Source organism: Bidens hawaiensis, unplaced genomic scaffold, assembly GCF_021521415.1.
Source record: "Bidens hawaiensis isolate Kalapana, Puna unplaced genomic scaffold, B.hawaiensis_p1.1 tig00028994_1, whole genome shotgun sequence".
In the NCBI taxonomy this organism is placed as follows: Eukaryota; Viridiplantae; Streptophyta; class Magnoliopsida; order Asterales; family Asteraceae; genus Bidens; species Bidens hawaiensis.
In genome coordinates, this window is record NW_027494765.1 from 187,314 (window position 1) to 202,572 (window position 15,259).

Here is a 15,259-nt window from a genome sequence, read left to right on the forward strand (position 1 = left end):
AGGTGTAACATTCGTCATTTTCGGTCCTTTTTTTGTATTTGTATTTGTATCAAAACCCGACCCGATTTGTAAACCAAATCTTTCACTAATATAAAATCTTGGATTTTTATGTTTCATAATCATCTCTTACTTTTTGGATTTGTTACTAGTTTGTATTATTTAAACCTTTTTTTTTTTAAAAAAAAAAACACATGCAAGTATTGATATAAAACAAGGAAAACAAGTTTGACTCATTCCCTATATAAACAACCCCATCCCCTTCATTTCTTCTTGCTCATTCATCTTCTTTCTCTCTCAAACTAAGAACACTATCTCTAACCTTCAAGGTTCATAATTATCAAGCAACAACCTTCTTTAATTTTTGTTTTGTTACTTACTAATTCATATCTTGTGGTACAACATATATATAATATGCACCCCTTGTTTCCTTCGGCTTTCATCTTCTTCGGGAGGTGATATGCTACAAGGCAAGACTTCATGGAGAACTCTTTGTAGTTCTTGATTATACTATTTTCCTTTAATGCTTTACTAGTCTTGTTTATATTGTAAGTAGTTTAGTTTTAATTCATATTTAAAGAGTTTCATGGTCTTGGGTATGAAGTCACTAGTCTCGGTTTTATCCCGAGATTAGACCCGAATCAAGACCGAACCAAGACCGAACTCTTGTTTACTAGCTTTTGTTTTAAATAGTTTTGTTTACTAGTTTTGTTTAAAATAGTTAAAATAGTTTAGTTTTAATTCATGTTTAAAGAGTTTCATGGTCTTGGGTATGAAGTCACTAGTCTCGGTTTTATCCCGAGATTAGACCCGAATCAAGACCGAACCAAGACCGAACTCTTGTTTACTAGCCTTTGTTTAAAATAGTTTGTTTACTAGCCTTTGTTTAAAATAGTTAAATAAACATGCTTATGAAAGATTTGAACCTTATAACTTCTAAAACCATTTTGATAGTTCAATGGTATTTGGGTATGTGGCAACCATCCTCGGTATCATTCCGAGTCAAGGACCAAACCAAAACCGAACTAAACCGAGTTCACTTGCCTAAGACACACAAGTGTGTTTTTGGCCATCGAAACTCATCTTTTCTTCAAGAATGTATTTTAAACTAATTTTAAGTATTTTATCAACTTACTTGGTGTGTCGGTATCCAACTTGATCTTATAACAAGCTTGGACCGGTGATACCAAATACACACTTAACGGACGTTAAGGTTCTTCATAATAGAACTATATACTTGGTTAAGTCTTTCGATTTTATTGAGTTATCTCAAAACATTTTGGAAAGATTATCTAGACCCAAGTTAACAAATCCGAACACTCGATTAAAACCTTGTTTTGGTGTTCATATACCCAAAGGGTCTTGCATTAGTGCATTATAACCCACATAAGTTACTTAACATAGGTTGAGTAATAATTATGAATGAAATACCAAGACCCGGTTTCAAGTAAACTTACTTTTTAGAACATGTCTTTAATTTCCCAAGTATTTACATTTTTAAACCATAAACTTCATTTATTTACTTTACTTGTCATATTTTATTTTAAACCCTTCCAAGACTACCTACTAACTTAAGACCCGTTTAATCCAGGTCTTGCTCGTTAAACCCGATCTCCGATTATTCACGAATCAATCTTTCAAGTTACTTAGTTAACGTGAGTACATTTCATCCCCCGTTTTCCCTTTTATGTTTTGGGGGTAACATGCATACTTATTCAAACAAAAATGATTTATATTATACTCATTTCTCAAACCACAAACTTTAGGGTATATGATGCTAGAATACTTGCTCTATTATGTGTTATATGTCTCATATGCTTTACATGCGCGAGTGTTTATTTTTATGTTGTTGTTGAGCCTCATTAAGTATGATCATACGCTCCCCTAACTACTTAGCCTTGTGCTAGTATAATAGGGTCTCATTATCCAAGTATGTCGGTATTCCTGCCGATTAGAAAGGATCCTCAATTACATATGTTTTATATACCATGATTGATGCTTTTATTTATAGTCTCATATACGTTTGTGGATTTCACTCATATTATATATACTCAAAACTATGAAATTGCTCACCAACATACGTGTTGACAAATGTTATTTTATGCATGTTACAGGTTTGATTATTACTTGAGTTGGAGTTTGAAGACGTCATTCTATTTTGATACCGCTAGGTTATTAGAAGAATGAACAATATCTATTTCTTATGTTTTGATGTTATTTGTATGAACAATATGTGTTACTTTGGTGATTGAATGAAATTAATGAGTTGATTAAATATTGTCACTTTAATAGTGTCTTGTGTATTTGTCCAATCACGTTGCACCCCGGCATGTTCCGCCGCTTTTGGTCGGGGCGTGACAGATTGGTATCAGAGCCAAGACTATAAGATAGGTGGTTAGACGTAACGACCTAGTATAGTTTTGCTTTAGGGTCCTTATACGTGTTGCTTATACGTGTTACCCTACTTGATTGTTCATTACACTTATACATTTAATTGCTTATTTATTTCGTTTAATCTTCAAAAATATACACATGCACACACTCTTATAGTATTCCAAGGTATCCTTACCTTAAAACGCAAAAACATTAGTTTTCATAATGTGTTTTATGGATCACAAACTTAATTTGGATCCCGTTATTTAAGATCTCCTTAAAGGTTGATTTATATCGGGTTTGTAGCCATCATGGAAAGTGAAACACTATGAAACGATCATTTGACAAAAAGATTCCAAGAATCGTAGGTGATATACTTACCTGAGATGGTTGAATTATAGTGTGCGTTTTCTAGGCCTACGAATCGTGTTATACATGTCAATATTTTAAGTTGTCGAATGCAAGCGTTCCGGTTGCCTCCTTATATTTTTTTGGTGTTAAAAATACAAATTGTTTTTTTTTTAACATCTCGTTGTATCTCCGTTTCTATTATATGTTATTATCGTTATTTGAGTCACAACAACATAATTAAGACGCGGTGGACGTGCACATGTTCGACTCCACCTATGATTTTTTACAACTTTATTTGTCGGGATATCAAACCCTGGTGATTTCATGTACGATTTTCCCGACTATATATATAAATTTCAAAATCTCAAAACCTCCAATTTTTGAATGGCAAAAGTTTGAAACTTATAAATATATATACATTTTTATCTTTTGATGTAAGTATAAAATGGTTTTTACTAACATTCTCATTCTCATAACTCTAGGATTCACAATCATTAAACCCTACATTTACTCTTTTTCCCGCATACTTATATCAATTACCCAAAACTTATACCATTTATCTTTTATTATTTTAGAATGCCTCCAATCCGTCGCCAACTACGCAAGCCGAGCTCCGGTCGTCGGATGGCCGCAATGGTAGCAAAAGAAATCGCCACTGTGATTCCCGGACTCATAACTCAAATCCAAGCCACCCAACCCACCGTTACTCAAACCACACCCAACCCCATACCTTTCGCTTTGAAAAACTTCACTAGTGCCAACCCATCCCAATTCTTTGATATGAACCGTGCTACCACTTTGTTACAATGGTTCGAGAAAATGGAAAGTGTGTTTACTCTTTGTGAGTGCCCCGAACTCAAAAAGACCACGTATGCCTCTAGCATGTTTGAGAATACGGCCCGCACTTGGTGGAATAGCGAGATTTCCACCCATGGAGCGGAAGTAGCTATGGCCTACTCATGGACCAAGCTCAAAGAAGTCATGATGAAAAAGTTTTGCCCAAAACATGAACTTCAAAAACTCGAATCCGAATTTTGGGAACTCAAGCAAGAGAGTGGTGACAACTCCACCTACTCCAACCGCTTTCACGAGCTTAGTCTCTTGGTTCCTCACTTGGTTACTCCCCTCGAAAGGGCTATTGACAAGTATGTTGGCGGTTTGCCTATGCAAATCCGCGACTCGGTGATGAGTCGCAACCCGCAAACCCTTCATGATGCTATTACCTTCGCCGGTGCTCTTTCTGAAAACCATGTCAAAGACGGTACCCTCTCCATCAAAAAACGAGTGACAAGAGTAAGCCCGAACCAACCCCTCAAGCTAAAGTCGACCCACAACCTCAAGCCATCAACAACTCCAATTCCACCCACCACACCAAAAAGAAAATCAAACCAAACTACCGAAACTATGCTGTCACCCACCCATCACAGCCTCAATCTCAATCCCACACACTCCAAAACCGAAAACCGTATTCCGGCCCGCACCCATTATGTAACACTTGTCAACGTCATCATCCCTCCTACTCTGCTTGTCGCCACTGCACCAAGTGTAACCGCTATGGTCACACTAACAACGTGTGTCGAGAAGCCTCTCGTGGGCAACCCGCTCCACCGAGGTTCGCCCCATCCAACCAAAATCGTCCCACTCCTTTTGCTCAAAACCCTCCATCCCAACCTAGGGCTTGTTTCAATTGTGGAGACCCGAATCACTTCCGCAATTCTTGTCCTCGACTTGCTCTTGTTAACCAAGCCCAAATCATACCCACACCCTACTACCATACCCAAGCCTACCAAATTCAAACTTATCAACCCCAAATCCCGCAACTCTTGGCTCCTCCCGCTCAACCTATCCAAGCCATGCAAGCCCTTCCTCCTCCACCACATCTGCAAGCCATGCAAGCTCTCCCACCTCCTCCAGCTCAACAAGTTAACCACGGCAACCAAGGGCGTGCCTTTATGATGAACGCAAACCAAGCTCAAGTTGCCAACGATGTGGTGAACGGTACATTTTTAGTAAATGAGCATTTAGCTTCAATTTTATTTGATACCGGAGCTGATAGGAGTTTTGTTTCTTTTAAATTCGAATCTATTCTTGGCGTATCTCGCACTAAACTTTCTCGCCCCTTTTCTGTCGAAGTCACCAATGGAAATTCCATCATCATCGATTCGGTCATTCGCGATTGTATACTCACTCTTTGCAAGCATGAGTTCTCGATCGACCTCATCCCGATGCAAATGAGAAGCTTCGACATCATAGTAGGCATGGATTGGTTAGCTTTGCACCGTGCCGAAGTCATTTGTTATGACAAATTCATTCGTATCCCGCTCGTCAATGGCAAAATTCTCAAAGTCTTTGGCAAAACGATCCCCAAGAAACTCAACCTTATGTCTTGCTCTCAATCTCGTAAGTACTTGCGCCAAAAGTACGTTCCATTCCTAGCCCAAGCGGTGGTGAAATATCCAAAAGAAAAGAAGATTCAAGACATTCCCGTTGTTTGTGAATTTCCAGGCATTTTTCCCAATGACGTCTCTGGTCTTCCACCCGTTCGTCCTGTTGAATTTCGAATCGACCTTGTTCCCGGCGCGACTCCCGTAGACAAGGCTCCTTACCGCTTAGCCCCTTCGGAATTGCAAAAGTTATCGAATCAACTCCAAGAACTCTCCGATAAGGGCTTTATCCGTCCAAGCACTTCTCCTTGGGGTGCTCCCGTCCTCTTCGTGAAAAAGAAAGATGACTCGTTTCGCATGTGTATCGATTACCGTGAACTCAATAAACTCACCATTAAAAATCGTTACCCCTTGCCTCGCATCAACGACCTCTTCGATCAACTTCAAGGCGCAACTTGCTTTTCCAAAATCGATCTTCGATCGGGTTATCATCAATTGCGTGTTCATGAAGACGACATTTCAAAAACCGCTTTTCGTACTCGGTATGGACATTACGAATTTTTGGTTATGCCTTTCGGATTAACCAATGCACCCGCGGTATTCATGGACCTCATGAACCGTGTTTGCAAACCATTCTTGGAAAAATTCGTGATTGTTTTTATCGATGACATTCTTATCTTCTCCAAAACCCGAGCCGAACATGAACATCATTTACGTTCGATTCTCGATCTCCTAAGAAAAGAACAACTTTATGCCAAATTCTCCAAATGTGAATTTTGGTTAAAAGAAATTCAATTTTTGAGTCATGTCGTTGACGATAAAGGTATTCATGTTGATCCCGCCAAAATCGAGGCCGTAAAAGATTGGAAGACTCCATCCACACCCACGGAAATCCGATCTTTCCTTGGTTTGGCCGGGTATTATCGGCGATTCATTCTAAACTTCTCTAAAATCGCGTTACCCCTCACCGCACTAACTCATAAAGGAGAACCTTACAAATGGGGACCGAAACAAGAAGAAGCTTTCCAAACTCTAAAGCATATGCTTTGCAACGCTCCCGTCCTAACCCTTCCCGATGGAAACGACGACTTTGTGGTATTTTGCGATGCATCCAACCAAGGTCTCGGTTGCGTTCTCATGCAACGAGGTCAAGTTATCGCATATGCCTCAAGGCAACTCAAGGATCATGAAAAGAATTATACGACTCATGATCTCGAACTTGGTGCCGTCGTTTTCGCTCTCAAAATCTGGAGACATTATCTTTATGGCACAAAGTGTGTTGTATTCACCGATCACAAAAGTCTACAACACATCTTTGACCAAAAAGATCTCAACATGAGACAACGTCGATGGGCCGAATTACTTAGTGATTACGATTGCGAAATTCGCTACCACCCCGGTAAGGCGAATGTTGTAGCCGACGCCCTTAGTCGTAAAGTTAATATCAAATCCGTTCTGCTTCATAGCATCATCATTCAAACCGATCTCCAATACCGCATCTGTCGAGCCCAATGCACCTCCATTGATGAAGGCAATATGTATTATGAAATGTCATGTGGAGCCGAACTTCAACTTGAAACCAAACCCGATGGCTTGCTTTATTTCCTCAACCGTTTGTGGGTTCCCGATCGTGATGAACTTCGTACTTTCATTCTCGATGAAGCTCATATGTCACGATATTCCGTACATCTCGGTGCGGATAAAATGTACTTCGATCTTCGATCTATTTATTGGTGGCCGGGTATGAAAAAGGACGTAGCACTTTATGTATCGAAATGTCTTACTTGCTCAAAGGTTAAAGCCGAACATCAAAAACCTTTTGGTTTACTCGAGCAACCTCCTATCCCCGTTTGGAAATGGGAAGGCATCGCTATGGACTTTATCACCAAATTGCCTCCCACTCAAAAGCAAAATGATAGCATTTGGGTCATTGTTGATCGATTAACCAAATCGGCTCACTTCATCCCGATCCGAGAGAAGTACTCCGTTGAATAACTCGCTCAAATCTATGTTCGTGAGATTGTATGCCGCCATGGTATTCCATTGACCATCATTTCTGATCGTGACGCTCGTTTCACATCCCGTTTTTGGAAATCGCTTCAAGAAGCCTTGGGAACTCGCCTCGATCTTAGCACCGCTTACCATCCTCAAACCAATGGCCAATCCGAACGCACAATCCAAACTCTCGAGGATATACTTCGATCTTGTGTTCTTGATTTTGGTGGAAATTGGGATTCTCATCTCCCACTTATTGAATTCTCATACAATAATAGCTATCATTATAGCATTGAGATGGCTCCTTTCCAAGCTCTTTATGGTCGTAAGTGTCGTTCTCCGATTTGTTGGAACGAGATTGGTGAAGCCCAAATCACCGGTCCCGAGATGGTCCAAGACACTACCGATCGTATCGATCAAATCCGCAAAAATCTCCTTGCTGCTAGAAGTCGCCAAAAGAGCTATGCCGAAAAACGGAGAAAACCTCTCGAGTTTAATGTTGGCGACTTTGTCCTTCTCAAAGCATCCCCTTGGAAGGGGGTAGTCCGTTTTGGAAAGAAAGGAAAATTAGCACCCCGTTTTGTAGGCCCATTCAAAATCCTCGAAAGGATTGGAAAAGTGGCTTATAAACTCGATTTACCGCAAGAACTTCCCGGTGTTCATCCCACCTTTCATGTCTCAAACCTCAAAAAGTGCTTAGCCGAAGGTAACCTCCATATACCTCTCGACGAAGTACGTATCGATGAAACCTTGCAAATGATCGAAAAACCCGTTGAAATCGTGGACCGCAATGAGAAACGAACCAAGTGTAGCCGCATCCGTTTAGTTAACGTCCGTTGGGAATCAAGGCGTGGCGCTGAATTTACTTAGGAACGAGAAGACGAGATGAAGGAAAAGTACCCGCACTTATTTATTACGGAAGCTTCTTAATTTCGGGGCGAAATTTCCTAAAGTAGGGAAGACTGTAACATTCGTCATTTTCGGTCCTTTTTTTTTGTATTTGTATTTGTATCAAAACCCGACCCGATTTGTAAACCAAATCTTTCACTAATATAAAATCTTAGATTTTTATGTTTCATAATCATCTCTTACTTTTTGGATTTGTTACTAGTTTGTATTATTTAAACCTTTTAAAAAAAAAAAAAAAAAACACATGCAAGTATTGATATAAAACAAGGAAAACAAGTTTGACTCCTTCCCTATATAAACAACCCCATCCCCTTCATTTCTTCTTGCTCATTCATCTTCTTTCTCTCTCAAACTAAGAACACTATCTCTAACCTTCAAGGTTCATAATTATCAAACAACAACCTTCTTTAATTTTTGTTTTGTTACTTACTAATTCATATCTTGTGGTACAACATATATATAATATGCACCCCTTGTTTCCTTCGGCTTTCATCTTCTTCGGGAGGTGATATGCTACAAGGCAAGGCTTCATGGAGAACTCTTTGTAGTTCTTGATTATACTATTTTCCTTTAATGCTTTACTAGTCTTGTTTATATTGTAAGTAGTTTAGTTTTAATTCATATTTAAAGAGTTTCATGGTCTTGGGTATGAAGTCACTAGTCTCGGTTTTATCCTGAGATTAGACCCGAATCAAGACCGAACCAAGACCGAACTCTTGTTTACTAGCTTTTGTTTTAAATAGTTTTGTTTACTAGTTTTGTTTAAAATAGTTAAAATAGTTTAGTTTTAATTCATGTTTAAAGAGTTTCATGGTCTTGGGTATGAAGTCACTAGTCTCGGTTTTATCCCGAGATTAGACCCGAATCAAGATCGAACCAAGACCGAACTCTTGTTTATTAGCCTATGTTTAAAATAGTTTGTTTACTAGCCTTTGTTTAAAATAGTTAAATAAACATGCTTATGAAAGATTTGAACCTTATAACTTCTAAAACCAATTTGATAGTTCAATGGTATTTGGGTATGTGGCAACCATCCTCGGTATCATTCCGAGTCAAGGACCGAACCAAAACCGAACTAAACCGAGTTTACTTGCCTAAGACACACAAGTGTGTTTTTGGCCATCGAAACTCATCTTTTCTTCAAGAATGTATTTTAAACTAATTTTAAGTATTTTATCAACTTACTTGGTGTGTCGGTATCCAACTTGATCTTATAACAAGCTTGGACCGGTGATACCAAATACACACTTAACGGACGTTAAGGTTCTTCATAATAGAACTATATACTTGGTTAAGTCTTTCGATTTTATTGAGTTATCTCAAAACATTTTGGAAAGTTAACTTTGAGTTTAGTTAATTATCTAGACCCAAGTTAACAAATCCGAACACTCGATTAAAACCTTGTTTTGGTGTTCATATACCCAAAGGGTCTTGCATTAGTGCATTATAACCCACATAAGTTACTTAACATAGGTTGAGTAATAATTATGAATGAAATACCAAGACCCGGTTTCAAGTAAACTTACTTTTTAGAACATGTCTTTAATTTCCCAAGTATTTACATTTTTAAACCATAAACTTCATTTATTTACTTTACTTGTCATATTTTATTTTAAACCCTTCCAAGACTACCTACTAACTTAAGACCCGTTTAATCTAGATCTTGCTCGTTAAACCCGATCTCCGATTATTCACGAATCAATCTTTCAAGTTACTTAGTTAACGTGAGTACATTTCATCCCCCGTTTTCCCTTTTATGTTTTGGCGGTAACATGCATACTTATTTAAACAAAAATGATTTATATTATACTCATTTCTCAAACCACAAACTTTAGGGTATATGATGCTAGAATACTAGCTCTATTGTGTGTTATATGTCTCATATGCTTTACGTGCGCGAGTGTTTATTTTTATGTTGTTGTTGAGCCTCATTAAGTATGATCATACGCTCCCCTAACTACTTAGCCTTGTGCTAGTAGAATAGGGCCTCATTATCCAAGTATGTCGGTATTCTTATCGATTAGAAAGGATCCTCAATTACATATGTTTTATATACCATGATTGATGCTTTTATTTATAGTCTCATATACGTTTGTGGATTTCACTCATATTATATATACTCAAAACTATGAAATTATTCACCAACATACGTGTTGACAAATGTTATTTTATGCATGTTACAGGTTTGATTATTACTTGAGTTGGAGTTTGAAGACGTCATTCTATTTTGATACCGCTAGGTTATTAGAAGAATGAACAATATATATTTCTTATGTTTTGATGTTATTTGTATGATCAATATGTGTTACTTTGGTGATTGAATGAAATTAATGAGTTGATTAAATATTGTCACTTTAATAGTGTCTTGTGTATTTGTCCAATCACGTTGCACCCCGGCATGTTCCGCCGCCTTTGGTCGGGGTGTGACAGTAGGTTAGTATTTGAAGTCTTTAAAAGTGGCACTGGGGTATTGAGTAATTGGGTTAAATGGTCAGTTAATTGACGGGCTAATGGAAGATGGTTACTAATTAATCAAGGCTCTTATAGAACACTAAATTACTAATAACTTTATAATTTTTTTTAATATATGTTAATCGACCCACAGTAGCTAAACGTGAAAGAATTTTTGGCCGGTCTAAAACATGGTCCTTTATGGTCGCCCACCTTGCACATTCTTATACTTCTATCAAGTATCAAAGATAAATAGTTTATGATAATAAATAAACTTAAAATATAAATAAGCACTACTCTAAAATGCCTCGAGTGTTTTCCATGTAAAAATATATATATTGGGTAAGTACTCGTTATACGGATATGGATAACATACACATATATAGTATCTCAAACAATAATAATTTCACATAGCATACAAAAATTTAAACTTATTTTCAAAATCTATCAAAATAATATAACAAAGTGCAGAGGGTGTCAACTAATCACGCTGTCACATAATGTGTCGTGTCATGACGACATGCCTTTAATTCGTCCACAAGTAGTTGACTCGGTAATTTTATCTCATGAACACAAACTAATGATTCCAAGTCCGAATAACATGTAACACGAAAGTGTCATAGCAAATTTCAAATGGTAGCATCAATATTTAACAAAGAACAAAATGAAACACCGAGAAATATGTAAGGATACCTAACATGAGTAAGTGTCTAAAAGCTCTTCTTTGTAATGGTCCACCAAATGTCCTCTACATTAAACAATATAACCCTCCTAAAGTATAGATTATTTATAAATGTCATACTTTTCGTTTCTTAAATCCTAATTCCCGTTAACTTCATTCATTTATAATAAATATATATTTACAGGTTCCTTTTGTTTACCTAATTCATTAGGTATGAGGTCAGATGGCATTTCTAAAAATAAATTCCTACTTGGGAAAACTATTAATTAAATAAAATAACTAATTTATGAATACATTTGACCGGATGACAATCTCTATGTAATGAAATTTTATTGGGATACTTAGAAAGTAAGAAATATTAAGTAACACTGATTAAAAATTAAGTAATCCTTTGACTTTATTAATTTTAAGTCTTAACTTAGTACAATTTATTATAGAGGTAGCAGAGAGAAGAATGTTGAGTTGGATGTGTAGGCGCATAATGTTAAACATGCTAAGAGTGACTATTATATCAGATAAGATAATGATGAAGAGATTGAGAAAGTTTAGGCACATGAAAAGGAGACGGACTATGAGACAAGTTAGAGCAATGGAAACCTCATTATGGAGGACATGATGTATAGAGGCACACTCAAATTGACTTGAGATGATTGAATTAGGTAGGATTTATTAGACATACACCTCTTTAACAATATGGTTCAAGATCGGAGTCACAAGATTAAGGTCAAGAATTTTCACCGGATGGTACTTTTGTGACCTAGATATGTATTGGGGGCTACTTTAGGTGGACTTTGCAAGTGTCTGCTTTCGAGATTATACGTCCATATGTTGTCTATGGTGTTATATACATTTCTAATTTACTATGTTACTCTTTCACTACTTTTGTTATCGATAACATTCTATTTCAACAATTATGGTTCTATATATGCGTATGTTGTTTATTTTGAAGCCTGAGACCTCTGTAGAATTAGCCTCTTTATTTTATAGATAGAGGTAAGTTTTGCCTACATCTTGTCGTCCCTAGACACTATCAATAACTTTGTTATATGTGAGATCTATTGGGTACGCTTGTTCTTTTCGCTCGGGCAGCCAGAGGCCTAGTAGTAAATGAAGATATGGAAATCAAGCCTCTAGGCCCAATATGCAGCAGGCTTAACAGTCCAACCCAACCAGATAATTCACTTTTTGATTGTTTGCTCATTTTTCATCCAACGTAAACCAAAACCATTTTCAATCCTTTTATGAAACTGAAACTTTGACATCAAGACACTTAAAATTTAACCAAACGGACACCCCTGTTGAGAAACATGTAATTGATTTATGAACAAAGAACGAACTTACCTTTTAATATGGTTAGCTCACTCGGAACCCACTTCGCTTTCTTCTTCGTTGCAGTGAGAAGATAACGGGTTAAAAGGATTACAGATAGGCAGGCTGTTGACTAGTTGCAAGAAATCTGAGTCGAATAGTTGACTGAGAGATCTATGAATGGCAGAAAAAAACTAAACACGACAGTTTAGTGTTGGGGACTCATAAAAGGCTAAAACCCGAAGCATTTAGAAGTAGTAATCTAGGCATATAGGAAAAATTACAAAAAAAGTTATGTTTGAGACGGATACTGTATTAAACGACACCCGTCCAATTATCAAAACCGATCTAATCGCATTTACCTTTATCACAATCTAATAATATAGTAACATATTATTTAATCTTAAAAGATCTATTCCCTCCGTCCCATTTTAAATGTCATGAGATCCAAATCACACAAATTAAGAAATGTTTGATCTTTTATGAGCTGTAAAATGACAATAATGTCCTTTAAGTTATTATGGCTAAAAACCATTTTTCTTCTAGTATATGTAATAGTAAGGGCACAATTGGAAATTGAATTTATATGTATAGAAATAAAATTTAAATTGGGACAACCAAAAATGGGAAAATGGACATTTAAAATGGGACGGAGGGAGTAATAAACAACATCTTAATTTACTAGAAGCTAGCATTTGATATAATAAGTCGGGTTTGAGATTGAGTTTAAGATTGCATTTCAGGTAATAGGAATCTGAACGGGTAATTGCAAACGACATAAGATTATAAACATGTATACTCATGCCTGTTTAATCCGCTCTTTACACTTTCCGACTACTTGTTTCCTAGTGCAATTGTTATTTTCTATAACATATTAACCTAATTGCCATTTGGGGTTCGGCCGGGTTCAACGGTTTGTAAAGACCCTAAGGGGGTGTTTGGTACAGAGAATGGAATTGTAGAGAAATGGAATAGAGAAATGGAATTGCAGAGAAAGGGAATTGGTCTGGAGAATGAGAATTGACTGTTCTGTTTGGTAGTACAGAGATTTCAGTAGAGAAATATAGCTGAGAATCATTTCTCTTGTTTGGTACATAGAAAATAAACAGATAATTATATCAACTTTATCATTAGCACAAGTATTTTTTTCATAACAAATATTTATTAAAAAATAAAAAACATATAAAAAGATGCATAAATTCCAACCAAAATATGCATTGATCAAACCAATTCACATACAAAACATAGTTTTTAAGCAAAAAACATCAACCATAGTTAAAACCAATTCACATACAAAACATACTTCAACCATGCACAACTATCCCATTGAACCATCGGTATACAACTCGACCATCTCAATTTTCTCTTCTATTGTCAACGCAAGAAAAGAACGTCCTAGATCCACATCTTTACCAATCAAATGGGCTGCTTTGAACCGTTTTTTCGTAGTGATACCTGGTAAAGCTTTCAACTCATCACTAACCTTTTCATAGATTTCACGAGCCTCCATACCTTCTTTGCTAAGTTGTTCACCCACCATCTCCCCAAATCGAAGCAAAACTTCCTTGATATCTTTGCAAGACTCTCGATATATCTCATCTGCATCCGTGCTTCTACCTCTTTTGCGCTTGCTTGTTACACTTCCTGTTTGTCCTTCAGATCTATCAACATTTGGAACGGCTTCATCAACAAAATCAAAGTCTTCAATATCAACAGGTGAGCTTTTTGCGTCTCTTGAACAACATCTTCTTCTCGAAGGTCAACTGCTTTACTACCAGTAGCTCTATCCTTACCGAATATGGTACACAATTTGTCATAGAAAGGAAATGACTTGTCACGAAAATTCACAGCACCTTTGTGAGACTACAAGACAATTACAAATAAATTAGACTAAAATTTTAAAATATAAAAAACATATTTTTTAGAATATACCTTCACGTATTCATTCCAAACACTATCATCGGCAATAATACAACATTTTTGTTCATCCCAACCAAACCCACTTGTATGCACCATATCATATACAATGCTAAAGTGTGTCTTCCATGTCTTCATCCTAGACTTTATATGTGGTTCTGCTTTGAGGCCAGAGTTAGGAAGACTTACATCTAGCAATTGTTGAACACCATTTAAATAACCTGGTTTGAATCCATTGTCAGCACCAGCATACTTTCCGGATGCATGTATCTCCATTAATGCATCAATTAGCTTTGCATCTTCATCATTTGTCCAGGTATGCTTGCTCCGAGTAACTCCTCTCACTATATTTGAATCTGCCATGTCTACGTACAAATGCATAATTATACAATTAAAAATCATAATTCATGTAACTACAAATACAAATATAACAAGAAACATTAATAAGAAACAAATAAAGTGCATAAATAAACATTAATAAGAAACATCCTTGGTTCTACAAATAAAAAACACATAATTGTCAAACATAATTAAGAAACATTGTTGGCACGCTGCGCACGCATTGCAGTCCAACTATTAAACATTTCATTAGCAAGAAGGTCTCTACAATCGGTCCATTCTTGTGAGGGCTCCATCCACGTTATGACCAATAACCCCTTTCTCTTCACGGGCTCCATCCACGTTATGACCAATAACTTCAATGTTAAGCCTACAAATTAAAGTAAAAACTACCAGTAACATATCTTGACCGCATTTAGATGCACATAAAAGAGATGTGAAATGCTAACTTTTCTTTGTTAAAAGTGGCAAAGCAATGTCATAGGAATAATCTTGTCAGCAGGTCATCAATAACCCCATTCACATATGTCAAAGCAAAGTCTAAACCTCTTAA